Raw genomic sequence first — 25898 nt, forward strand, 5'->3', positions numbered from 1 at the left:
TGCCTTTGTTGACCCTCTTTTTAGGGGGAATGTTTAGCAAAGCTGTTTATTTTGCATAAACCCAAGTAATAACCCGGGGCCTGAAGGGAGAAGAATTGTGTGGGGATGACAGCAGTTTGATTTAATGATTAGCCACCTGACCTCCCTGCACCTTTTGAGCCTTAACCGAAGAATAAATTCTCATTCTTCTAAGCCAGGCCTGCATGTTAATCACTCAAAGAAAGCGGAGGAGATTGAAATAGGCCCATTGTGGAGAGGAGAAGTTTTGAAAGGGGTGGTCCTGGCCTGCCCCAGCTTTGTGGTGGCTCCGTGCTGAGTCGGGCCACTCACGTTTCATGTTGCCCCTTTCTTTCCCGCTCCAGTGAAAATCCTGCTTTCCAGTAAGGATTTGATTATGATTGGTTTTTGTCATTTTACATTCCTTGTTCTTCTCCAGAACTTGTCCTTTCAGATTTGTGGGCTCTGTAAAAATAAAATTTGTTCTCAGAAAAAAAAACCCAAAAACTTTTTTTGATAGAAGTCACTACCTTCACCTTCTGTCTGGACACTCCCCACCTAGGGCTAGGGCTGGGACAACTGCCTGGAGCTACTTGGCCAAAATGGGGAGTAAATTATCCAGGGCCCATCTAACTATCCTTTGTGCTTCCCCCTTCTCACATCTCCCCCTATCCCTCAATCCACATTTACCTTTCCAGGTTATGGTATTATATTACAAGGACTGACTACAATCAGTATTCATATACAATTCTGCCTTCTAACTCACTGATGTGCTGGAGATAGAAGGAGGGTATTTCTGGTTTTTTCAGGAAAGTCAAAATTATCTCAGAAGGAAAGAACTTGGGGGGAAGAAGCAAAGTTGTTTAAAAGAAGTTTTTTGTCTCACCTCCCCCCACCAAGACTTTTCCATTCTAGTGGTACCTAAGTTTTGGGTCCCAAGAGACAGCAGGACACAGGAACCAGGGTTGAAGTATCTCAGCAGAATTTTTACACATATACCACCTCACCAGTTTCCCTAGAAAGTGGGGCTTAGAGATTATTCATTTCTTTGTGACTGGAAAGAGTGAGCATGATGGAACAAAGACACCAACAGAATTAAAAATGTAATAAGTGCTAAAAGGCTACAATTTTTTTCCCCTGAAGAGAAAGCTTCAAGAAGGAACAGGTGAAAGGAAGTGGGATGATAGGGGAGAGGTGGGGGGACTTAACTCTTTTTTTATTTGGGTGGAAGGTCAAGGGATAAACCATTTCTTTGCATGTTCTAGTTTAATCTAGAAAAGTTTTGTTGTTTGTTTTTTAAACAGCAACAGTTCTTTTCTGTTCTACATCTCTTCATTCCTCTTTCTCCATTTGATAATTCTCTTCCAGGTCTTTAATTTCTATATTTCATGATCCTTTGTAGCTCTTGCTCCCATCCATCCTTGACCCCTTCCCCCTTCTCATAAAGCTAAAATGTTTGCTTGAAAATTGATTTATGTTAGTGGTGAGGACAGACTATGAACAAAGTTAAGTATTCTGTAAGGTAATTCTGGGTCCGAGCCCCAGCCTGTTTATTAGCTTGCTGTGTTACCTTGGGTGTTAGGTATCTTCTTTTAGAGAGGAAGATTTCAGTTCAGTATAAGGAAGAACTTCTTTTAAAATCATTCCCTCTACTGAACTGTAAATTTCTTCAGCATAGGGCTTGTGTGTTGTTTCATTTTTGTATCCTCAGTGCCCTGCACTGTGTATTCAATCAGTCAAGATGCATTTGTTAAGTGCCTACTATATCTGAGGAGCTGTGCTAAGTGATGGAGAATAAAATGAAAAAAATTAAAATAATCCATGTTTTTAAGGACCTTATATTATATCAGGAAATGAATCATGTATAGATGTGAGTATATACAAAATAGATGTAAATTCTCTCTATATAAAATTCAAGATCATACATATGTTATATACAATATATGTTATGTATATAATACATGTTATATGTAATATATGTGTTATATATTTATATATATATAATTCAAGATAATTTGGGGGTATAGGCACTAGCAGCTGGGGGGAGTCAGGAAAGGCCTAATTCACATGACACTATGCCTCAACATAATAGGCATTTAATAAATGTTGAAATGAATTTTTTAAAAAAGAAAGTTGCCTGAACATGGAAAGGGAGGCTTTCTATTCACCATAGTAGCTTGTGATGAACTAGCCAGTTGTTATAAGTAGGAGTGTTCAAACCAAGTATGAACAAGTTGTTAGTGATCACACATCTGCCAAAGGGTTGGGAGGTAGTATGACGATGAACAGATTATTGCATCTCAGTTCAAATCTACATTCTGTCACTTACCTGATTGACTTTAGACAAGTCATCTAATCGCTTTAGGCCTCAGTTTCTTTAACTGTAAAATGAGTGTGCTGGACTAAGTAACCTTGAAGTTTTTCTCTAAATCAGTGCATCGTGCGTGATGATTTTGAAGACATTTTCTACCTATTCTGTCATGCTGTGAAATTTACTTTCTTCATCTGTAAAACAAAAGCCCCAAACCTGATAGTTTCTAAGCTTTTGAAAAATCTAAAATAATGAGTTATTTGTTATTTCTTTTATTTCACCTTTGGGTGCACAGGGTTCCTGTGGATTATCTATGTAAGCCTGACTATGATTGTGTCCCTGATCTTCCTATGCATCCTGTTAAGAGAGAAAACTGATGTAACCATTCTTCTCACACCCATCTTGGCAAGTTATGGGGTGGAAAGAACATTGGATTAGAAGTCAGGAGATGTGGTTTTGCTATTATTTGTGTGACCTTCAAGTCATTTGACCTGATTCTCTCTTTCCTCACCAGCAAAATGAATCAAATAGGATGAAGCAAGGGTAGCCACTTTAAAAGTGTAGATTGCATAAATGCAAGATTTAAAAAAAAAATCATGGGCAAAAGAACATAGAGAACTACTCTTATTTGTCCTAAACATGGGAGTTGCTGTACAGGTAAATGAAACCATTAGATAGCTCAAAGGTAGGACTTCCCTTCTTTCCCTTCCTGCCTTCTTCCCCTTCCTTCCTCTCTCCTTCCCTCCCTCCATTTCTTCCTTCGTTCCTTCTATGATTCCCTCCCTCTGCTCTCTTCTCTCCCTATCCCAGCACCTCCCAACCTTACAAGTTACCAGCAAGGAGCTAAAGCGATTGACTTTGAATAGCACCTCTTCTCCTTTGGGGAATCTGGACTTTGATGCTGGATTATAGCCATAGGATTAGGGAAGTAGGATTACTGGAATAATCCCCAAACTGGATAATCATCACCTGAATAATTGAGAATTAACTATTCAGCCTGGTTTATTGAGAAGTCCAGAAGATCTCATTTTTCATTCTATCTCTACTTGTGACTAAGCCTGATGTTAGAGAAGTTGTTTGACTTTCTATGGGCTGTTTCCTTAATGTATGTGACATATTTTTGAGTTCTTTAGGAATAGGTGTATGCGGAGGTCCTAAATAGAAATAAAAGACATGCTGTCCTAGGTCAGACCATAGCATTTAAGCTCAGTATTATTCTGTCTCTGATAGACAGTAAATGTTGAATGATGGAAGGGCATGATATCCTCCATCATATTATGTCCAAAGAATGGGAATAGGCTACAATCATTCTTTCTTTCTTTTTTTTTTTTTTTTTTGCTGGGCAATTGGGGTTAAGTGACTTGCCCACAGTCACACAGCTAGTAAGTGTCAAGTGTCTGAGGCCAGATTTGAACTCAGGTACTCCTGAATCCAAGACTGGTGCTTTATCCACTTCGCCACCTAGCTGCCCCTTACAATCATTCTTAATTTGTAATAATCCATTCTATTTGTCACCTATATATCAGTAGAGCTGTGGTCTTATTAATATTAGTCCTTTCTACAATGCTATAGATTGAAACCCATCCAAATCCTCTCATCCTGTGCTACTGTGAAACTTGTTCATTTCTTCCCATAAATCCTTAGAGGTGATAGAGTGGGGTAGAAGCTGGCAGGGAGGTTTTCTTTAACATTACATGAATACTAGTATTCTTTGGGACCCATTCATCTGTTATCTCTCATTATTTCTGCATAACTGGCCCACCTCCTTTTCCGGTTATATATCTCTTTGATAATAAGTTTTATACTATTTACTCTTTATTATTGGTAATATATGGCAGCCTGTGTCTCTCCACTGGACTTTTTAGTGACATTATACTTTTGATTCTTCAATGATGATGATATTTTGTGATTTAGAGCCATAGAGCAAAACTGAAAGATTATTGTTATTGAAAGGATGAATTTAAATTTCAAGGAAAAGCTTGAAGTCATTTAAAATGTTACACAGTTACCCAACTGCAATCTAAATTGCCCTTTTTCCCTGATTCAATTTTGGACCCAGCTGATTGTCTTAATTATCTGTCCAAGTTACAGCTATAGATAGAAAAATCAATATAGATATATGAACATGCACACACATTTATTAGAAAATATTTATATGTATATACACATATATTTATATTGATAAACCAGTTCAAAGGATAGCCTAGTCAACTTCATAGCCATTGTCTGGACAATAGATGTTCTTCATCCACTTGAATTTTCCTGTGTAAATTGTTAGGTTAAACTCGTGAGCAGTTGTGAATCTCCTTCAGAAGTCATTACAACATTTTTCAGTTCAATACAGTCAGTACCAATATTATCCATAAACAAAAAATGGAGGATCTCATCATATATAGGGAATCAGGGAATCTTTCTTCCATTTGGAGGCTGAACTGGATTTCTTTTATTCCAGGACAAAAATCTTTGGTGAACATACACCTCCCTGTTATTTGCAGTGCTAGATATTCACAATCAGAAGATTAATCATCAGAATCATCTCTGCTGTTGCATCTATCAAGAATTTTCAAATGAAATTCAAATGAATGCTTTTGAAAACTAGGCAAGGCCCTTTCCCCCCTGTCCATTTCCCATATTTGCTCGCAGCGTAGCTGTATCTTTCTTCCTGCTTTATAAGATCATTACAAGGGCAAAGTAAACACATGTGGCATTTGCAATGGGAAAATTTCCATTTTTTTTCAAAGCCAAACCCTAGGTGCTGCAGTAGTGTCCGCTATGCAAGTCTAACCGTCCTGTTTCCATGCAGGAGGAGAAAAGGAAAGGATCTCATGTAGAGAAAAGGTAAAGCGTTAGCTTCTCTCCACTTCAGCCAGTGGCTGGACTCTCGTATGCTCGCACATTTACACCTCTCTGACAAACACTGCTGCCTTTTACTGGAAACTCTGCCGGCATCTCCTCCAGACAGGCAAGCATCCTGCACCCTGCCAGGCTGTCTACTTTCCTGAAGATCCACGCGGCGCCTAAAGAGACCGGGCGTATTGTGAGCAAAGCTCTGCAGCTGGTCCTCATTTGTGTTTTACAAGCAGGTCTCTTGGTGGGAAATGGTTTTTGCAGATCTCTGTGATATAGAAGCACCCCGGGAAAGGTTGGGGAGGGGGCACATATTTGACTAGAGGGGTTCATTTCCGTTCACTTTCCTTTTTTGGAAACAAAACAAAACAAAAACACGGGCCGAACTATTCCTTATTCCGTCTGAACTCTTGCAATGGCTGCAGCTGCTGAGAAAGATTTCCCAAGGAAGGCGAGTACTGCAACCACGGAGCGTTAAAACAACTTTTGAAGACTGTTCTTTGGCTCGTAAGTGGTCTCCGTTTTCTGTTTGCCTGGGCCTAGAGGAAAAGGTGTCCTGTCATGCGGAGTGAGTGACAATATGCTCTGTTGCCACGACTCTGCTGTGACAATACAGTAACGTGCCTTCTTGTGCAAGTTGAACTGAGAGTGATTGTGTGGGAATGAGTATGTACATTTGAGTGGAAAGTACAGTGATTTGGGAGTCAGGAGACCTACATGCTATCCCATACTTTGTCACTAACTCCTTCCCTCGGGGGACTATTATAAAAGTAAAATTAGGTAATGTTTGGGAAAATAATTGTTTACAATTTCTTAAAAGTGAGGTGGAAATGTGTATTGTTGTTGTTGTTGTTGCCCTGTGGGAAGTGATTGGGAGATAGGTGGGAACAGGAGAGGAGCAGATTTTGCCACTGTAGAAAGATGAAACTTTTGAAGGATGGGAGCTGTCCTAAAAGTGGATTGCCTCTATTGGTAGTGAGCTCCCTGACACTGGAGACTGTAGAACATAATCCTTTTTCCAGTGGAAGACTGAACTAGATGAGTTCTGAGATCCCTTACAACACAAAGATTCTGGGATTACATTGCTTCACTATCTAAACAGTTTTTCCTTCTTAAAATATTTTTGGTCAGTTACAGTTTAGTATTTCATAAGTGCTCCTCTGGTGTTAGATAAAGGTTGGCACCCCTGGTGCCATAGATTTCCCTTCTCAACCACCATAATCCTTAGTCCTTAAAACCTGCAGTTACTTATCATTCTCCATTTTCCCCAATTCCTTTCATTCCTAGTTCTTTTGTATCCAAACCTCTCCACTGAGAACTTTTTACATATTAACAAAACTCAAAATCTTGGTTCTTTATTGACATTTTAATTTTGAAGGACTTAATTTATTTCACTTACCTTAATTTTGTCTGCTCATAGCATCTTAGCAATTCTCATAGAAGATTACAATTATCTCTCCTGTTTCGAGAAAATAAATGAAGTCTGGATTGTTAAGTGATTTACTCAAGGTTACACAGTAACTCAGTGATCAAACTTGGCCTAATTCCTTTTATTTCTTGTCCAAGTTTCTTTCTGTTAAATTATATACAACTGCCATTAAAAGAAATTGGTAAAGAGAGCTGAGCAGAGAATCATCCAATTAATTTTGACCTGTGACTTTTGTAAAATTTGAAATTGTGCTTTCTTAGAGGTGAAAAGTTAAAACATCCTCTTTGCACAGCATTTGAGTTGCGGAAATGAAGTATTATTTGTTTAATTCAGGTTATGACTTTTTCTTCACATAGCCACACTCTAAATCTCTTTGCCTGTTATTTCTTTGCTATTTGCATTTTTGGGTGGGACAATTGAGGGTTAAATGACTTGCCCAGGGCCACACAGCTAGTAAGTGTCAAGTGTCTGAGGCCATTTTAACTCAGGTCCTCCTGAATCCAGGGCCAGTGCTTTATCCACTGCACCACTGAGCTGCCCCCATATTGGTATTAAAAAAAAAAAAAGCTAACCACATATGCATTCCCTAAATGAGAAGCTGAATCCCTTGTAGGAAAACCCAATGTCATCCATATTTTGCTGATCCTTTGCTAATGTAAATTAACTGAAGTCCCCCATTACCTTTTTAATGTAATTAAGTATCTAGGCATGGTAAGGAGAAAACTAGTCCGATAAGGAAGACCCCAGTTCTAGTTCTGCCCTTTATGTAAACTGGCTAGATAATGACAACTCTTTAAGACTCTAAGTTACAGAGAATTTGCCAGATCTGCATCAGGTGCAAGTAATTTCTATACTGGAAGTTCTCTTTATTGAAGAAATCACTGATCTGGACCAAAAAAGAGAGGGAATTTTCAAACATAAAATATGAATTATAACTCAGCCTAGAGAGGCATAATTATTTAAGTGTCCCATTATAAGTTGACTATTTTTTAAGAAGCACTTAAGGCTGCTGATGCAACTTGAAAATGGAATAAAGACAAATGAAGTCAGAATAATAGAACAAACTACAGGGTGGCTGAATCAGAGGTCTTTTGTATTGTTTTCTGTTAATTATTTTGCCAACTATTAGTCTGAGACATGGATGAAAGGCAGCAGCTGATGAGAGTGTGTTCCAGGGGTTTCTGCAGTTGCTTTAAGTGGCCAAGGCCTATTTAGTCCTGGTCTTATTTTCTGAATGAGTGAAGATTCTGTACCTAGAAGGGCTAAAAACTTTTAAGATGGTACAGGATTCAATGAAGAGCTATTGGATTAGTAGACATGAAAGCTGTGAGGAAAAGAAGCCAGACAACAAGCATTTTACTGAGTGCCTCCTCTAGACTTGGCATTGAAGATACAGGGACAAAAATAAAGCAGTCCCTCTCCTCAAGGAGTTTACATTCTACTATTTGTACAGAAATGGTCTTTTTATTTCAAAGGAGACATTATTATGGACAAGAAACTTGGAACCGAAGAGATCATATGTATGTATATACATATACATATGTCTGTATGTATATGCACATACACACACACACACACACACACATATTGTGGATTGTATTGAGCACTGTGAGGAATACAGAAGTTAAAGACAGTGGTCTTAGTCTAACAAAGAAGACCAACACACAGGCAAATGTAAGCAATATAAAACAACCACCAAAAAAACCCCCAGTACATAATTAAGTTCTAAATTATGTGATACTGACTCTAAGTCAGTATCTAAGTATAGGAACCTATGAGAGGAAAAAATGGTAGTCATAAAAGATTTTGTCAGTGTGGCTATAAATGTAAAATGGACTTTGAGAATGTATAGAGTTTGGATAAATGGAAGGGAGAAATGAGGACAGAAGTCATTCGGGCCAAGAATGAGAATTGTTAACAAAAAGCTATGGATGCAGGAAATGATAGAGTATATTCATAGGAAAATGAGGAACCCAGTCTAATGTAGAATCCATAACATGTGTGTGTAATGGTTGAAGACTAAATTGTGGCTAACGCCATGAACTTCTAATCTTAATGCCAGACAGACTTGTTCCAGGTTATTTTGCCTTAGATTTTTGGCATTTTGCCTTGATAAGTGATTCGTGATTGGGAGATGTTGCACAAATCAAACGTTTTGGCATCTGGTTCATATCTTGTCAGAGGTTGAAGTTCATTCTCAGCAATCTACAATGCAGATGCATTTCAAAGAGAATGTTTAATTGATGCCCAATGCTGTTCTCCTTTTCATCTCCTAAGTAGAAATGATTTTTTTTGTCTTGATGGATAAAGGAGGACGAGCAGCACTTTATGTGGATATTTGCAGGTTGCAAAAGATGGTCATTTTTGATGGCTCCAAAAGACCATGTGTAATAAAACTATTTTGGAACTTTTAAGGGAAGGATGTAAGATGAGATGAAAGCAGAAAACTTGCCTAGGCCAGGTTCCCATAGCCCAGATAAGGCAGAGTTGAAGACAACTAATAGGAACTCAAGTAAGAACACATTTCAGACTTGCTCAAAACCACACCAATTCACTAGCTTCTCTAAAACACTGAACTAGATAAACTTGTTCTCAGAGAGTGCTTTTGTTGCTTATTTCTAAAATTCCTTCATCCTATTTATATTGGGGTCTGGACATCAGTAGGAATATAGGAACTTTATCCTTTAACATTAGCAAAAAACTCTTCAGCATTCTAGAACCAATTCGCTTCCCTGACCTATCAATCTCTTTGGTATGAATTTGGAGGAAAGTTGATTTACTAAGAGATGATGGGATTTTTTTACTGTGCATTTATATGACTGTTCAATGAGAAGGCAACCTGTTATCAACTACTGTTCATTTATTTATTAAGTTCTTCTTGAGCATCTACCATGTGTTAGTGTTGTTGCTCAGTCACTTTAGTTATGTCTTATTCTTTGTGACCCTATTTGAGGTTTTCTTGTCAAGGATCCTGGAGTGTTTTGGCATTTCCTTCTCCAGCTCATTTCACAGATGAGGAAACAGAGGCAAATGGGGTTAAATGACTTGCCCAGGGCCACACAACCAATAAGTATCTGAGGCCAGATTTGGACTCAGGGAGATGAGTCTTCCTTATTCTAGGCCTGGGACTCTATCCACTGTGCTACCTAACTGCTCCAAAAGTAGAGAGAGATAGGTTGGGCCTCAGCTACATCTATGTTGTTGTTCAGTCATGTCTGATTCTTTGTAACTCTATGGATCATACTGTTCATTGCGTTTTCTTGGCAAAGATACTGGAGTACTTTATCTTTTCCTTCTCCAGTAGATTAAGGCAAATAGAGGTTAAGTGATTTGCTCAGGATTGAACAGCTATTAAGTGTCTGAGGCCAGATTTGAACTCATATCTTGCTGATTCCAGGCTCAGTGCTTTATCCACTGATCCACCAAGCTGTCTCCATGTGCTTAGTACTAGTCTAAGTTTTATGGGGGATTTAAAGAAATATAAGATACTATTTTATATCTCTCACATAAAGAGCTTATGTTCTCGCATATGTGGGCAAAACAGTAATAGCATAGGAGTAAGTACCACAATCAGTATTAATAGACATCAAGACATTCTAAAGAAGGAGGGGATTGATATAACCTGGATTGGAGGGTTTCTACCTCCAGAGATAGAAAGAATTTGGACAGGCTTGGAATGAGTAGCCCATGAATGAACAAATTAATAAAAAGCATTTATTAAACATTTACTATATTCCAGGGATTGTATTAAGCACTGTACATGCAAATACAACAAGCAAGAAAGTTTCTGCCCTCTAGTTTACATTCTAATTACAAAGACAATGCAATGGTATCAAGGAAGAAGAGGTGTTTTGGTCAGAGAAGACAAAGAAATGGTTAGTGTAGTCACAGGGTAATTGGCTGACCATATCCTTTCTAGGAATGATACCACTGATTTAATGACTGTTCTCATCTGTGGAGATGGAAAGTAAACATGGGAGGCAAAGGGGTGAGTAAGGGGGATAGAGAAGCTATGCATGGGTGGTGGTATGAATGAATATCACTTGAATACAGTGGTGTGGTAGGTCTGGATCTAGGGCAAATATGGTCAACAGTAACCAAGAGAAGCCCAAGAGAGCAGGGTGGAAGCTAGAGGCCTAATGGGAGATGAAGGTTAGAGTACAGGAGCATGGTAAGATGAAGGGAGTCAGCAACAACAGCTCAGGGGTGAATTTTGCCAAGATATGATCTATGATTCCACCAGAGAGAGAAACCTTCTTAAGACTTGGTCTGAAGAGCATAGAAATTAAGTGACTTGCCTAGACTCACACAGCTAGTTAGGTGTCAGAGGTGAGATTTGAACCCCTGGGTCTTCCTAACTCAAAGTTCTTCACTTTAACTACTCTGCCAGGCTGCCTCTTTATAGATATAAAGCATGATGATGATGATGATGATGTAGTGGTAGTGGTGGTGGTGGTGGTGGTAGTAGTAGTAGTAGTAGTAGTAATATTGGTATTATTGTGAAAAAGTTTTCTCACATCCTGCCAACCTTCTTCCTCTTTGCTCCCTCCCCCTCTGAAAATTGAAGGAGAAATACTTAACCCTTTAAAATAGGACAGAAAATTGTTCTTAAAAGTGGGGAGAGGAGAAGATGGAATAATTTAGTGAGGAGGAGAGTCTTTAAAACAGGTGATTTTAACTGTTATATTTTTGCCTCGTACCCATCATCCTCTCTGGGAAACTTCTCAGCCAGTTTGGGCAAGGAAGGCATTTTACCATATCTACTATGGAAGTAAAAGTCAGTGTCTGATGGCACCTTGAGTGCTTTGCTTGGAGCTCTCCCTTAGCCATTAAGGTTTATCGCCACCAAAGACAGTGATTGAAAAAGGCTTTTTGCAGGACTGAAATGTGAGCAATGAAACTTGCCAGTTGATACCGACACAGGGCACTTATCTAATAAAAATATCCTCTGTGTCAAAAGGTTTCAGTAAATGTGCCTGGAAGTATTAGCAGTCATTTATGTCACCTTTCACTCCCCCCAGGGCCTCTAGTGATGGGGCCCATAAAAGGGGGTTTTTTAGTTCTTAGTAGGACTGAGTTAAAAGGCCTGAGCATTTTTTAGTTGGAGAAGCATTATAAGATCTTCAAAGCAAGGTTTCCCAATTGTTTCATAGCAGCAATTGCTTAGTCTTTCCCCACATTCCTCCCTTTCCTGGAAGTTCTAACTTTGCAAAGTGGAGGTACTCATGCATAGAGGTTCTAGGGACTGTGTGTTTGAATTTGTATGTTCTCAGTGAAATTCCTAGGAGTCTAAACTGATTTTGGACAGCAGTCAGTCAGTATTGGATCAATCTGGGTTGTTGTTGTTTTTTTTAGTCTTTGGTTTGTCTTGGACCATTCATAGATATAAAGTTTAGGGCAGAAGAAAAATACTTTCCATATCAGGTACTCACCCTCCTCACCCCTCACCTGAAAACACACACACACACACACACACACACACACACACACACACACACACACACACACATACACTGTCATTTCCTATCATAAACTTAATCAGACCACATCTGCATTCTAGATTGATCAAAAAGGGACAGGATACAGGGAACACTACTTACAGAGTAAGGTGATTTCAGATCTCTGGGGAAACTCTTCACCCTATGTTCCCCACCCCCAAATTCCTACCCCACCTGCTCTTTGTGGAGACCAGAAATTCAGGCCAGGGAAGGAAGCCCTTTATTCAACAATGAAAGGATAATGAAGTTTAACATTCAAATACTCTTGGAAGAGAGGAAGGAGTGGCTCAAATTCATGCTGAGATGTAAATGACTGGTATCAGATGTTTTCCTGAGAGCTGGTTTTGTTAGAAAGCACCTAAGGTGCTAAGGGCTTGGACTGGAGAGGAGGGAAGCTTTTCAAAGAGTAGAACACTACTTGGAAAAAAAGAGGCTACCATTAATGAAGGCAAACTTTATAGACCAAAATTTTGCTAATAGTAAAGGCTGAGAAATCCTAAGATGGTAGAACCAGAAGGGTCCTTACAAATCTTTTAGTTCAATCTATCTCTATCTCTATCTCTATCATCTCTATGTCTATCTCTATCTCTACCTATCTGCATAGATCAGGGCAGATACACATATGCCGACATATTTAAGATCTAAACATATGGGTATAGAAACACACACACACACACACACACACACACACACATACACACACACACACAAATAGAGAGAAATCCTGATGAGGATACTCTTCTACCAATGTGGATTGGTACCATGCTCTGGGACTTAGTTTTAGAACACTGCATGGGGCACTAAGAAAGTAAGTTACTTGTGAAGGGTCTCACACAACCATTATATGTCAGAGGTAGAATGTAAACCCAAGTTTTCCTGATTCATATTATAGATGAAGAACCTGAGGCTCAGGCTATATGACTTTCCTAAGGTCACAAAGTTTACAATTGTGTCTGGACTAAAGCAGTTTCTTCTGTCTTTTAGTTCAGTGCTTACTGATTCAGGACCTCTCTACAAAGAAGTGTACCATACATAACCTGTTGACACACCTCCTAATAGGGCATAATGGAAAGAAACCTGGCTTGGCTTAGAAAAACCCCAGCTCTGCCACTAACTCACTTTCTTATTAAATCTCTGGGCCTCAGTTTCCTCACCTATAAAATTAGGTTAATTGAACTAAATGAACTCTAAAGACCCTTTGAACTCTAAAAAGTTATCATTAATATGTGCTTTCACTATCCTGAGTCTCAGGAAGTTCTGAGTATACTCTGAAAAAATGAGGAATAGCCAATTTAGTACTTCTTTGGTCCTTTAGCACAATGCCTAGCACTTAGTAGGTGCTTAATAAATTTTTATTGATTGATTGACTTTTAAAGCTACTTGCAGTGTTAATTGTGCATTTCTTTCTTGTCTTTGAGAAAATGTCTTAAAATCAATGATGTGTTTGTTTTCCCAAAGCCTGCTTTTCTCACCTTCAAAAACGAGGGGCTTGGGCTAGCTTATCTCTTGAGAACCCTTCCAAGAGCTAATTCTTATTTGTTCCTGAGATGTTGAGGTCCCAAGTTTGTTCTATGAACCATATGCTATGAATGTTCCATTTTGGTTGGAAGAAATATGTTTTTCAGTCTTGGTGCAGTGGTTAATATTTACAGAAATGGGACAGATTTTGCAGAAGTACATTATTTCTCTCCCCCTGCCCCGGTTCTGGGAATAAATAAAACTGTGATCTAGACTAAAGATTTTTAACCTAGAATCCATGAACTTTAAATACATATATGTATATAGATTTATAGATAATTATTCCAATATAATTTGTTTCCTTTGTGATCTTTTTTATTATTTTATTAATATATTTACTAATATCTATTTTTACATACTATGTAATTTTGTTATTTTATGTTTATCATTTAAAAACTTTATTTGATAGGTTTTGTCAGACTCTCGGATCCATTACCAAAAAAAAAAGGTTTAAAAACTGACCTATATAAATGATTATGTACTGATCTAATAGGCTGGAGAAGACATTGTATCAAATGTTGAAGTCACTTTGCCACAGTGAGTAACATTGTGTTCTGTGGTCTTAAAATGGGATGGTAAGAACTGGAGCAGAGAAAACCAGACAAAGTGAGGTTAAGGTATAGGACCTGGATCTGGCAAAGTTTAAATGAGCAATATGGTTAGTCAGATGAAGGCCTTGACAGTATTACTGACAGACCTAAGGCTGGAACCTTGGTTAAATGGGTTGGTACCTTGGCAGAAGCTAAAAATAAAGCAGGCTTAAGGCTTGCTCAACAAGTAGGCATCTGGGAGGGATGGACCAGACCAGGAAGACTGGGTTCAATGTTTGAGACCAGCACCAGGGATAGCTCCCAGGGAAGCTTGCTACTTGGAGGGGAGTTGGGAGCAACTATTGCCTTTTAATCTTGGTTAGGTCAGATAACCCTCAGTTAGGCTCCCCCAGAAAGTAGGCCTTCTTAGAATTTAAAGAACCTGTGGCTATTAAATGGTTTCTGATCTTCAGTGAAGGAACTTGTGTCATCTGACCAAGAATTGTTGTCATCTATGTTGGATGGCAGTTCTATATTCTCTAGGGAAGGGGTTGTTAACCTGTGACCCACACACTCCAGGATCTATGGATTTCAGGGGCATCTGTGAATGTGGATGAGGGCAAATTGTATCTTTATTTCAACATAATTGGTTTCCTTTGCAGTCCTATGCATTTTATTTTCTGCATTTATAAACATTCTGAGGACCTTAGGATTCATCAGACTGCCAAAGGGATTTGTGAGACTACAACAACAAAAGGTTAAGAATCCCTGCTTTAGAGTGATTTGGGGCAACTAGGTGGCGCAGTAGATAGAGCACCGGCCCTGGAGTCAGGAGGACCTGAGTTCAAATCCGGCCTCAGACACTTAACACTTACTAGCTGTGTGACCCCAATTGTCTCACCAAAAAAACAAAACAAAAAATAAACATAGAGTGATTTGGGTCACAGCTCAGTTAGTCTTTCCCTTATGTACTAGGTGAGAGTTAATTGTTCATTCTCCTCAAATTTCCCCTATTTTTGTAGTCTTCTTCCTGCAGAGCCCAGTGATTCCCCCACCCTATAATTCTCCTATTACCCACCAAATTCAAGGGGTCCTGGCAATGTATCCTTTGATCCAATGTGTGTTTTTTATCTACTAGATTGCACATTTCCTATAGGTAAGAGTTCTATCTTTTATTTCTTTGTATTCACCACAATACTTAGGCTAAGTGTCTGGCACATAGTCCAGTCAAGACAACAAGTATTTATTAACCACTTACTATGTGCCAGGGATTGTGCTAAATGTTGGGATACAAATACAAACAAAAAGAAAAGATTGTCTCTCCTCTCAAGGAACTTACATTCTAATTAATTCTAATACATAAAAGGGAGCTGAAAGGGGGACAAGAAGGTGGCAAGTTCCAGAGAGAGGAGCAAGACTGGTCTAGATCCTTGTTCAAATGGTGTATCCAGGAGCAATTTACCAGAGGAAGAAGGGAGCATCAGAAGTGGAGGGAAAAGGCAGCTGAAGCATGGTGGGAAAATCCAGAGAATGAAAGTAGATGCTATATATTTGTTGAATGATTCATCTATTCCACAATCTTGGGGACCACTCCATGGATGGTTCTAGTGAATGACCAGTCCAAGTCAGAGTTCCTTGGTAGTGTCAGCCTATGGCAACATGTCCATAGAGACAATTTACCCTTTCATTCATGCCTTTGTGTTTGTGATGGTCTGTACAGCTGGACTAGTCTGTGGCATGGTACTCTGGGTAAAGTTCATTTTTTCTGCTCAGCCCCATGATTGAGGGCAGATGTTGTATCATTTAATGAGACATTTGATAGCTTGTTGTTCACCACAGAGTTGGATGTAGAAAATTCTTTTCAGGATTTGGATTTGGCAATGCCATGCTATAAGGATTTATTTTAAAATAAGCCAGTATCTCCTCTGAATAAAATTAATGAAAGTCCCTTGTGCTTTGTTGGACCCTTTACTGTTCCTAATTTTCTCATGTGTTCTTCACACCAACCCTATGACTTGTCCAGAGGGCCTGCCAGTGGAAGAATCCGGAATTTTAATTTGAACTCAGGTTTTCTTACTCCAATTCAGTGTTCTCTATTTCACAAAGGAGTAATAGTTCTGAACTAGGGGATGTGAAAGCTGAGTAACTGCTAGTGATCTTTGGAAAATTTTGGAGAAGGTGGAGGTGCTATAGGATTTAATATGGACAAATGTGGTACTTACTTTTCAACAAGGGGAAGATGAAGTCTTCACACTAGGGGAAGATATGCTTGACTTTGATTCCTAGGAAAAATTCTTTAATGCATGATTAAAATTATGGAAGCAGTTGCCATTTTGAAGTAGCCTGGGGGGTCATTAAGGACAAAGTATGCCAGGAAAAATCGAATTTCCCTTGGTGATAGAGTTACCAGCTGACAGATCATGATAATGCAAAAGACATGCTGTATTTGACTTTCAGCAGATCATTTGGCAAAGGCTGTCGTGATATCCAGGATGTAGACATGTGGCCCAGATTGTGTAGGGTGATCAGAAGGTTTGGGAATAAGATGGACAAGCAGACCCAAAGAGTGAAATAGATTAATGTGGAACTGAGAGGATTGCCACAGGACAGTATTCTTGCTCTAATTCTATTGAATATTTTTATGAGGGACTTGTGTGAGGGCATGGATGGTAATGCTTATCACATTTTGGAAACCCATGAATCTTGAAGGGAATGCTAGTGTGTTAGATGGGTTTTTATAGACAAGATCAATGGGCCCAGTTGAATAAGATGATATTTAGTAGTGTCAATTTTATGTGAATACAAAGAAAATGGGTGCAAACATATAGAATGGTAAAGACATTGCTAGACAACAGTTTATTTGATAAAAATCTGGGCAATTTAGTGTACTAACACACCAGTATTAGTCAATGATTTAATGAAGCAGCTAAAAAAACAAAGTAATAGGACCTTGGGTATCACTAGTAGAATTGCAATTTGTTTTTTAAAGTGAGACAATTGGGGTTAAGTGACTTGCCCAGGGTCTAGAATTGCAATTTTCAGAAAAGATGTTAAAAGCTTTTCTGTAGTTGGCATTAGACCATATCTGGAGTCATGTATTCAATTCTTGGCAATATATTTTGGTCCATGCATTGGCAAACTGGAAAGAAACCAGATAAACAAAAGCAGGTAAATGCCTTGAGTATGGGAGCCCATGATATACCAGGATCAGTCAAAAGAAATGGGAATACTTAGTTTGGAGAAGAGAAGAATTAAGGGAGGGACATAACTGTTCTCAAGTTTTGGGAAAGCTTTCATGTGGAAGAGTCTTGTTTTGCTTTGACCCTGGAAGAAAAATAAGGATCAATGAGTAAAGTTATTGAGAAACAGATAAAAGGAAGAGTGTTCCAGTAGGGTTATCCAGAAGTGGAATGGTTTGCCTAAGGCAGTAGTGAGTTGTTTCAGGAGTAGTGAGTTATTTCATTGGAGCTTTTCAAATGGAGGTTGTCTTTTCAACTATCAGGCATGTTATATAAGGAATACCTGTTTGGGTACGGGTTATATTAAATGTCCTCCAAATGGCATTCTGTGATATTTGACCACCCATTCTTTACTTTTAGACAAATGGAAATAGTGAGATAAAATTTGCCTAGCCTGTGTCTGGCATTCAAGGTCCTCCCTAATTTGGTCCCTTTTTGCTCATCCAACTTTATCTTTACTATTTCTTAACACAAATCATCCATTCCAAGCAAGCTCTTGTCTTTATGATCCCACACTCACACTCGCTTTATGATCAGATGCTGCTTTTCTTGGCTTAGAATTTCCTAGCACTGTTCTTCCTGACTGGAATGACCTTCTTACTCTTTTCACTCAATAAGAATTCTCAGCATCCTTTAAGATCTTCCTCAGGGCCTACCTCTCTCCTGGTAACATCCCTGATATTATACAGGATGTTGTCTGTGCCATACATTTTAGCTCTTGATGACACAGTATCTTGTTTTTCTGGAACTCTCATGAAATGAATTGTTCTGGATGGCCAAATATGTCAACTGTCTGAGGATCCCTTTTAAGGAACAGATTTTTTCTATTTTAATAATTTGGGATGAGGATATTGCTAAAATATACCAAATGCATCCCTGTCATCTTAAACAGAGTGCTCATTTATAACATCCATGATTTCATCATTCCAGGTACTCCTACCATTGACCAGAGCTAGTCACCCCTTAGTAGATTATCTCCATGAGTTTTTGTGACCAAAAATTTGTCCCATGCTGTCTAACTTTCTGGTGATGAATTTTTACATTTAACTAAGCTGGTTCTCACAGGTGACAGACATGCTGGTATTCCAGTTTATTTAGATCTAGAATCATAGATTTAGACCTGAAAAGGAGCCTCAAAGGCCATGTAGTCGAGCCTCCTCATTTTATAGATTTGGAAACTGAGACCCAGGAATGTTAAGTGACTTGACAAGGCCACAGAGCTTAGAGATGCTACACCAGAGCTAGTGCTTTATTGACCTAAATTCAAGAACTCTGGATTACCACCTCCAAGATGAGGCAATTGAGTTGAACTTTAAGAAAGACAAGCAAAGTATACTGATATATTTTAGATGTCTTGGGGTCATCATTATGAATAAAAACTGCCATCTTGTACTGTAATACAGTGGTACTTTAGGGTATATTGAGGTGTGTTGACCTGTTTGAGGTACAAATTTGAGGCACTGTGCATTTTGGGCAACTGGGTGATACAGTGGGTAGAGCATTGGTCCTAGAGTTCGAAAGGCTCATCTCCTTGAGTTCAAATGTGGCCTCAGACACTTGTGAGCAGTATGACCCTGGGCAAGTCACTTAACCTCTTTGCCTCAGTTTTCTCATATGTAAAATGAGTTGGAGAAGGAAATGGCAAACCATTCCAGTACTTTTGCCAAGAAAACCCCAAATAGGATCATGAAGAGTCTTATACAACTGAACAACAAACTATACATTTTTTTATTCTTTTTTTTTGACAGGGCAATGAGGGTTAAGTGACTTGCCCAGGGTCACACAGGTAGTTAAGTGTCAAGTGTTTGAGGCTGGAATTGAACTCAGATCCTCCTGAATCTAAGGCCAGTGCTTTATCCACTGTGCCACCTAGCTGCCCCCATTTTTTTATTCTTTAAACCTATTTTTAGAGTTTCTCTGTGTGACCCTGGGCAAGTCACTTAACCCTCATTGCCCCTAAAACAAACAAAAAGCACAATGCTATTAATATATTTGTCTCTCTTTCCTTTTCTGCTATATCCCGTCCCAGTATGTTATCCAGTTAGCCTCCATGTCCTCATCTGTAAAATAAAGCATGTAGCTAGATAATGTCCCAAGTTTTTTTCTAGTTTTCAGGTCCATTGATACTTTTTTGTTGTTAGAATTATGCATACAATTAGAGTCAGTTGGTTCCAAAAAAGAGTTAAAGGTTTAACTTGTGAGTGGACATTTTGGCTGTGAATTTTTTGTCTCTTCAAGAGGACTATAAGCTCTCAGGGGGCAGGGACTCTATTTCTATTTTTCTCTTTCTTTTTTAATCACCCCTAGTAGCCAGCACAGAGTTGAGCATACAGTTGGTACTTAATAAACAGTTGACAGGCTGACTGAGCTTTGCTGGAAATCTCTCCCCGATAAGACTAGGAGCAGAACCCCATGTTCTTCTCCTATACCTCCTGTTCTACTAGTCTAAGCTCTCTCATCAAGACAGTTATTAAATACAGCTGATCCCTTTGGGGTTGTTTGCTGTCTAGTGAACATTCCTTTTGTTGTGCTAATTAAAACCATTTAGCCAACTGCCAAGGCACAGATGAGATGCCAGTTGGGCCTTGAAGATGACTCTTATATCTGACAGGAAAAGTGCCATCATTTGTCAATCCAGTAAGGAGCTAGCCCAGTTAGACTGCTTATTAACGTGCCAGCGGATCTAACCCTTCAGCCAGCCTCCTCAGCCCTTCTACTGTCTGATGATCTAACTCAGCAGCCAAATAAAGTGTCCTGTGCTAAGCTGAGCTCAGCAGGGGAGATGTACATTGCTGATTTTTTTGGGGGGGTCCTTAGCAGTTTAAGTTGAGAGTCCAAGAGATGATCTCTGTTTCCTCATCTGTAAAATGAAGGGGTCAGGGCAGCTAGGTGGTGCAGTGGATAGAGCACCAGCCCTGGAGTCAGGAGGACCTGAGTTCAAATCCAGCCTCAGACACTTAACACTTACTAGCTGTGTGACCCTGGGCAAGTCACTTAACCCCAATTGCCTCACTAAAACAAAACAAAACAAACAAACAAAAAAACCTTAAAATGAAGGGGTCAGACCAGATGATCCCAGAGCTCCCTTCCAGATATAAATCTAACATCCTATGATCCTTAAATACTCCAGTGAACTGAATAATACCACTCTTGAACTGATAGACCTTTTCTTGACTGTCTCGAAGCACAAAAAAAGAAACTGAATGGGGCAGCTGAGTGGTGGAATGGATAGAGTACCAGACTTAGAGTCCATGAGGCCTTGGACATTTATGAGCCATGTCATTCCAGGTAAGTCACTTAAACTCAGTTCCCTCATCTGTAAAATGGGGATAAGAGCACCTGTCTCACAGACTTGTTGTGAGACTTAAATGAGATAACATATGTAGAGTATTTTATGAACCTTAAAGTGCTATAAGAGGCTTATTTCTTTTTCTCCTCCCCCTCTTCCTCCCCTTCTCTTCTTCTTATGCAGTATTGCTAAGTTTCTTCAAAGTTTGTTTTCCCTTCTTGTCAACTCAGACATGTGGGCAGCTAGGGGTGGGGCAGTCAGCAAACATTTATTAAGCACCTACTATGTGCCAGGCACTCTGCTAAGTGCTGGGGATACAAATTTTGTACTTGTTGTTCAGTTGTATCCGAGTCTTCATGACCCCAATGGGGTTTTCTTGGGAAAGAAATTGAAATTGTTGGCCATTTCCTTCTCCACCTCATTTAAGGGAAACTGAGGCAACCAGGGTTATCTGATTTGCCAAGGGTCACATAGCAAGTAGGTGTTTTGAATTCAGGTCTTCCTGACTCCAGGCCCTGAGTTCTATCCATTGTGCCAACTAGCTGCCCAAAATACAAAAAAGAAATCCATCCCTGCTCTCAAGGAGCTTACAATCGAATGGGGGAAGATAATGCACAAATAGAAGCTGAAGTGAGTTAGGGGTTGGGGTGAGGAAGGTGGGAAGCCCAGCTCCAAAGCATGATGAATTCCAAAGGACAGCAGCCAGGTGCTGAAGAGATGGCAGGCCCAGGCACCCTCTTTAATTTTTTTTTTTGTGGGGCAATGGGGTTTAAGGGTCACACAGCTAGTAAGTGTCAAGTGTCAAGAGGCTGGATTTGAACTCAGGGCCTCCTGAATCCAGGGCCGGTGCTTTATCCACTGCACCACCTAGCTGCCCCACAGGCACCCTCTTTAAATGAAGATTTGGAGAGGATCCCTCTGCTCTGGCCAATCAGAGGAGTCTCAGGGTCAGAGGGTACTGATGAGGTATGATTATCATGACTGATGGGATCTTGAAGGATGAAGAGGTTTTTAGGGACTTGATGGAAATCCATTCCTAGGAGGAACATGTCAGTATCACAACATTTAGAACAAGGGGAGACTTTAGAAATCATCTAGGTCAACTCACATAGCTGGTAAATGGCAGAACAAGGATGAGACCACAGAGTCTCTGCCTTCAAATCTAATGTTCTTTTCCCTAAAGCTCTATGCCAAGCTTTTCTATACTTACTGTTTGGTAGAAACCGCTACCAGCTGCTGTAGCCTAGACCTTGCTGGGGAGAGGGAGGCAACTGGCCCAGGAGCACAAAGTTTGGACAGCAGCAGCTTCTGATAAACAAATCCTGATAGGCCTATAAAATCTGTTTTCCTCTAGCTGCTGGAATAAGGCGATCTAGTAAGACTCGGTTATATTCCAGCATCTTTGATGTTCCTGATAGAGCCAGGGTAAATGTCTATCATGCAAAGGGGAAACAAGTTCTCTTTTTCAGACTCAGCAAGCTGAAGCTGAAGAAGGCCTGCTGCTAATGGCAGTAATTAGGCTGCCTGCTAGTTCACTCACAGTGGAAATGAACCCCATCAGAGAAGGCCAGGCATTGGCAAGATTGTAGAGCACAAGTATCTCCTAGACTGTCCTTTTGATGCTCAATTCTTCTCCCCCCACCCTCCTCCCTTACCCAATGTTGTCACCTCCTCTAGCTCTTACGTTCTCTTCACTCCCCCAAAACCAGCTCCTTGGAAAGGATCTGATAGAATGTAAGCCCCCTGGGGGGTAAAATGGTTTTACTTTTGTCTTTTTATCACCAGAATCTAGCTCAGTGCCTTGAATGTAGTAGTCACTTAATAAATATATTTTGATAAATAGATTAATCCATACTGGGAAATCAGTGACTGATATGACTGAATAGGGATACCCCCTCCTATTGATATTTCAATTGAAAATTCAGGATTAAAGCAAAGGAATTAATATCAAAATATAGAACAATAAGGTATTGGGACCTATGGGTTTCCTAATTCCCAGTTCAGTGATCTTTACAGGACTCATAAACAAGCACAAGTATTTAATGAGCATCTACTTTATGCTTAAACTATGCTGGGTGCTATATGAATATTTATTGAGTGCCTAGTATGTGTAGAGCAGGAATCTGGAAGGCATTTCAGAGCTTGTGTGTCTCTAGGCCTGGGGACTTCTAGATCAAAAATTCTATTCAATCAAAAGGCCAAACTCTTTGCCCGAGAGGGGAATTCAAGATTTCTTCCATCCTATGGTAAGCTATAGGCTGATGGTGATCAGATGTGGGTTCTCAGTAAATAGTTCACTTCTACTAATGAACATATGTACATGTCTTGGCTCAGGGCCCACATATAAGGCATTTGTGCTCCATGGGCAAAGCTGAAAATTGTGCTTCTTATTAGGTTTTACTGGCCACTGGAAGCTTAGAGCCTTCATTGTTATACATGCCGCATGACATCAAAAATATGTAATTTTCTGGCATAATAATATGTGCATTTATGTAAAAAATAATGGCTTCTTATTAAAAAGTAACCCTAAATTGAACTCTTCATGCCCCTGTTACATTGTGCCTGTTTGGCCTAATCCTAGTTCTGTTTGTTTCTAAAATAAATCCAGTTAAATTGTCAATAAGTTAAATTCTACTTCTTGTTATCTTTTTTGTTTTGTTTTGTTTTGCAGGGCAGGGAGGGTTAAGTGACTTGCCCAGGGTCACACAGCTAGTAAGTGTCAAGTGTCTGAGGCTGGATTTGAACTCAGGTCTTCCTGAATCCAGGGCCGGTGCTCTATCCACTGCGCCACCTAGCGGCCCCCTCTTGTTAATCTTTTGGTTAGGGCCACCTAAAAGTGTGTTCTCTGCAGCAGGATGTATGTATTGGATTCTCTGTTCCTAGGGATAAGGAAGCAGTAAGGAGGAGAAAAGATAGTACTGGTGACTCGACATGGGCTATTGGAAACTTTTCAACTCAGAACATTTTTTTCCATAAGATGGTATCTGAAGGGATGAACTTTGCATGAGTAATGGTGGTAGTCATGGAACTGAACTGATGAAGATTATTCCAAAAAGTAGATTGGAGCATGACTCTAGAGGGCCTTGAAGAACAGGGTACTGATAACACTGTCCTTGAAGTCACAAGTCCTGGGTTCTAGTTACATCTCCACCCCACCCCCACCCCTACCCTACCCAAGCTCTACAGCCTTTCTGGGCCTTAGTTTCCATAGCCATTAAAGGACTGGGATAGTTCTAAAGTTTCAGAGTCTAAGGTGGTGTGTTTTCAGGCTTATGTGACAAACCCCCTGTTCATATTAGCATAAATTGGAACAACTATGGAAATTTCCATTTTGAAGGATCCATGATTTCAGATGTGTAGTTACTCCCTCTACTGACTTCCATCACAACTTCTTCCACCCCAGAGGATAGGGTTTAATGAACTGCTGCATCCCCCCCCTCCCCCCAAAAAGGCTAGTGGCCAGCATTTTGGTGATGATCCTCTGTGTGCATGCAAGGCTAGTTTCTCAGTCTAGAGACACACATTCCATTCTTGGACTGACACTCGGAATCTTTGGCAGAAGCTTGTTCTCTGCTATCATATCTTTGAAAATCCAGACCCAGCCCAGTCAGTTCAGCATGGTCTTAGAGTAGTGTGAGTGAAGGGAGTTGTTTTTGTTTTTCATAGCAAGGGGGTATTTTTGAATTTTTATTAAAAGGAAAGGAGCGTTCAAAGCCAGCCTCAGACACTTGACACTTACTAGCTGTGTGACCTTGGGCAAGTCACTTAACCCCAATTGCCTCACCAAAAAAAAAAAAAGGAAAGGAAAGGAGCATAAAGACAGCCACCAGTAGGCCATAGATTCAAGAAAAGATGCTCTTCTGGGTGTGCTCACCAGTAGAGAATGTTTGTTTAATCTCTGGCAGTTATTAAATAATCACAGTGTTGCAGTCATGAGGGTTTGGGTAACTTAACTGATTGAGGAGGCAAGGGAAGCTTCTTATTGACTCACCTGTGTGGTTATATTCTCCGGAAGCCCTTCTTGTTGAAGCACTTACATGAATTACAGTGGGGCTGACTAGCCAGCTGTGAGGCAGGGGAGGGGAGCTAATATAGGAAGTGGAGACCCTGACCATGACACTGGCCCTCTTGTTTGCATTTTGTTTTTGTAAACAGCAAACCATTCCACCAAGAATCATGGATTCCATAGCTCTGCGGTTTTTAATTCCTTCTCTTTAAAAAAGAACATAACTCACTAAACCAAACCACCTACCCTGTAGCCACTGCCCTGATGTAGTTACACCTGACCACAGCTATGAGACCATCCAGTAATGCTCTTTTCCCCTCCTAAGCCAGGGTGTGAGAATCTACCAAGTCATAAGACAATGTGTTTGTATGCTGCTCCATTGCTAAGGGTGGAAAGAGATAGAGATAGACATATAGATATATGAGTAAATACATAAACATATAATGTATGTGTATGCACACATTATATATAATATGTACCTATATTATATTATATACATACATTATATAATACATGTATATACAAGTGTGTCTATCTATACATATACATGTATGTATATAGATATACATATATATCCATAGAATCAAGTGGGATAACATATGTAAGGGATGTTGTAATTATAGAAGATAATATAAATATGAATTATTCATATAATCTCATCTATTATATTACTCAGAGAAGTACACTTGTAAAGTGACGAATAGGAACTGGACTTGTAATTTCATTCATATGTGGAACTCTCAGGTGAGGAAACTTCCTCTACCATTTCAGGTTGACACCTTCTCTGACACATAGTCTAAGAAGTTACCTAGAGCACTGAGGTATTAAATGACTTACCTTGGGTCACGAAGTCAAGGATCCATCAGAAGCAGGTCTTAGACACAGATCTTCCAGGCTTAGAGGCCTGCACTGTCTCCATGTGGCATGATGAATTTAAGGAAGGAGGGGTCACTTCCACCCAGAAGGATCATAAAAGGCTCTGTGAAGGAAGTAGAAAATGAGTTGGGTCTTGGAGGAGCAGATAGAGTATGTCAATAGAGGCCAAGTGAGGCCTTTCTAGACACGGGCAGGAGAAGGCAGTGAGTAGTTAAATTCGGCTGGACTATAGGATAAATAAGGAATAAGGCCACATGTGAAGGACTTTGAATGCCAGGTTAAGCTATTTCTCTTTTATTCTACAGACACTAAAAGGTTTTGAGAGTCAGTATGGTCTAGTGGAAAGAGCAATGAGGCA

General features: G+C 39.7%; 1 protein-coding gene across 1 annotated transcript in view; it reads left to right on the plus strand.

The window, feature by feature from the left end:
• Positions 1 to 25898, plus strand: part of GLI2 (GLI family zinc finger 2) — a 320135-nt gene that overhangs the window by 137148 nt on the left and 157089 nt on the right. The window lies entirely within an intron of this gene.

Source organism: Dromiciops gliroides, chromosome 3 (assembly GCF_019393635.1).
Source record: "Dromiciops gliroides isolate mDroGli1 chromosome 3, mDroGli1.pri, whole genome shotgun sequence".
Lineage (NCBI taxonomy): Eukaryota > Metazoa > Chordata > Mammalia > Microbiotheria > Microbiotheriidae > Dromiciops > Dromiciops gliroides.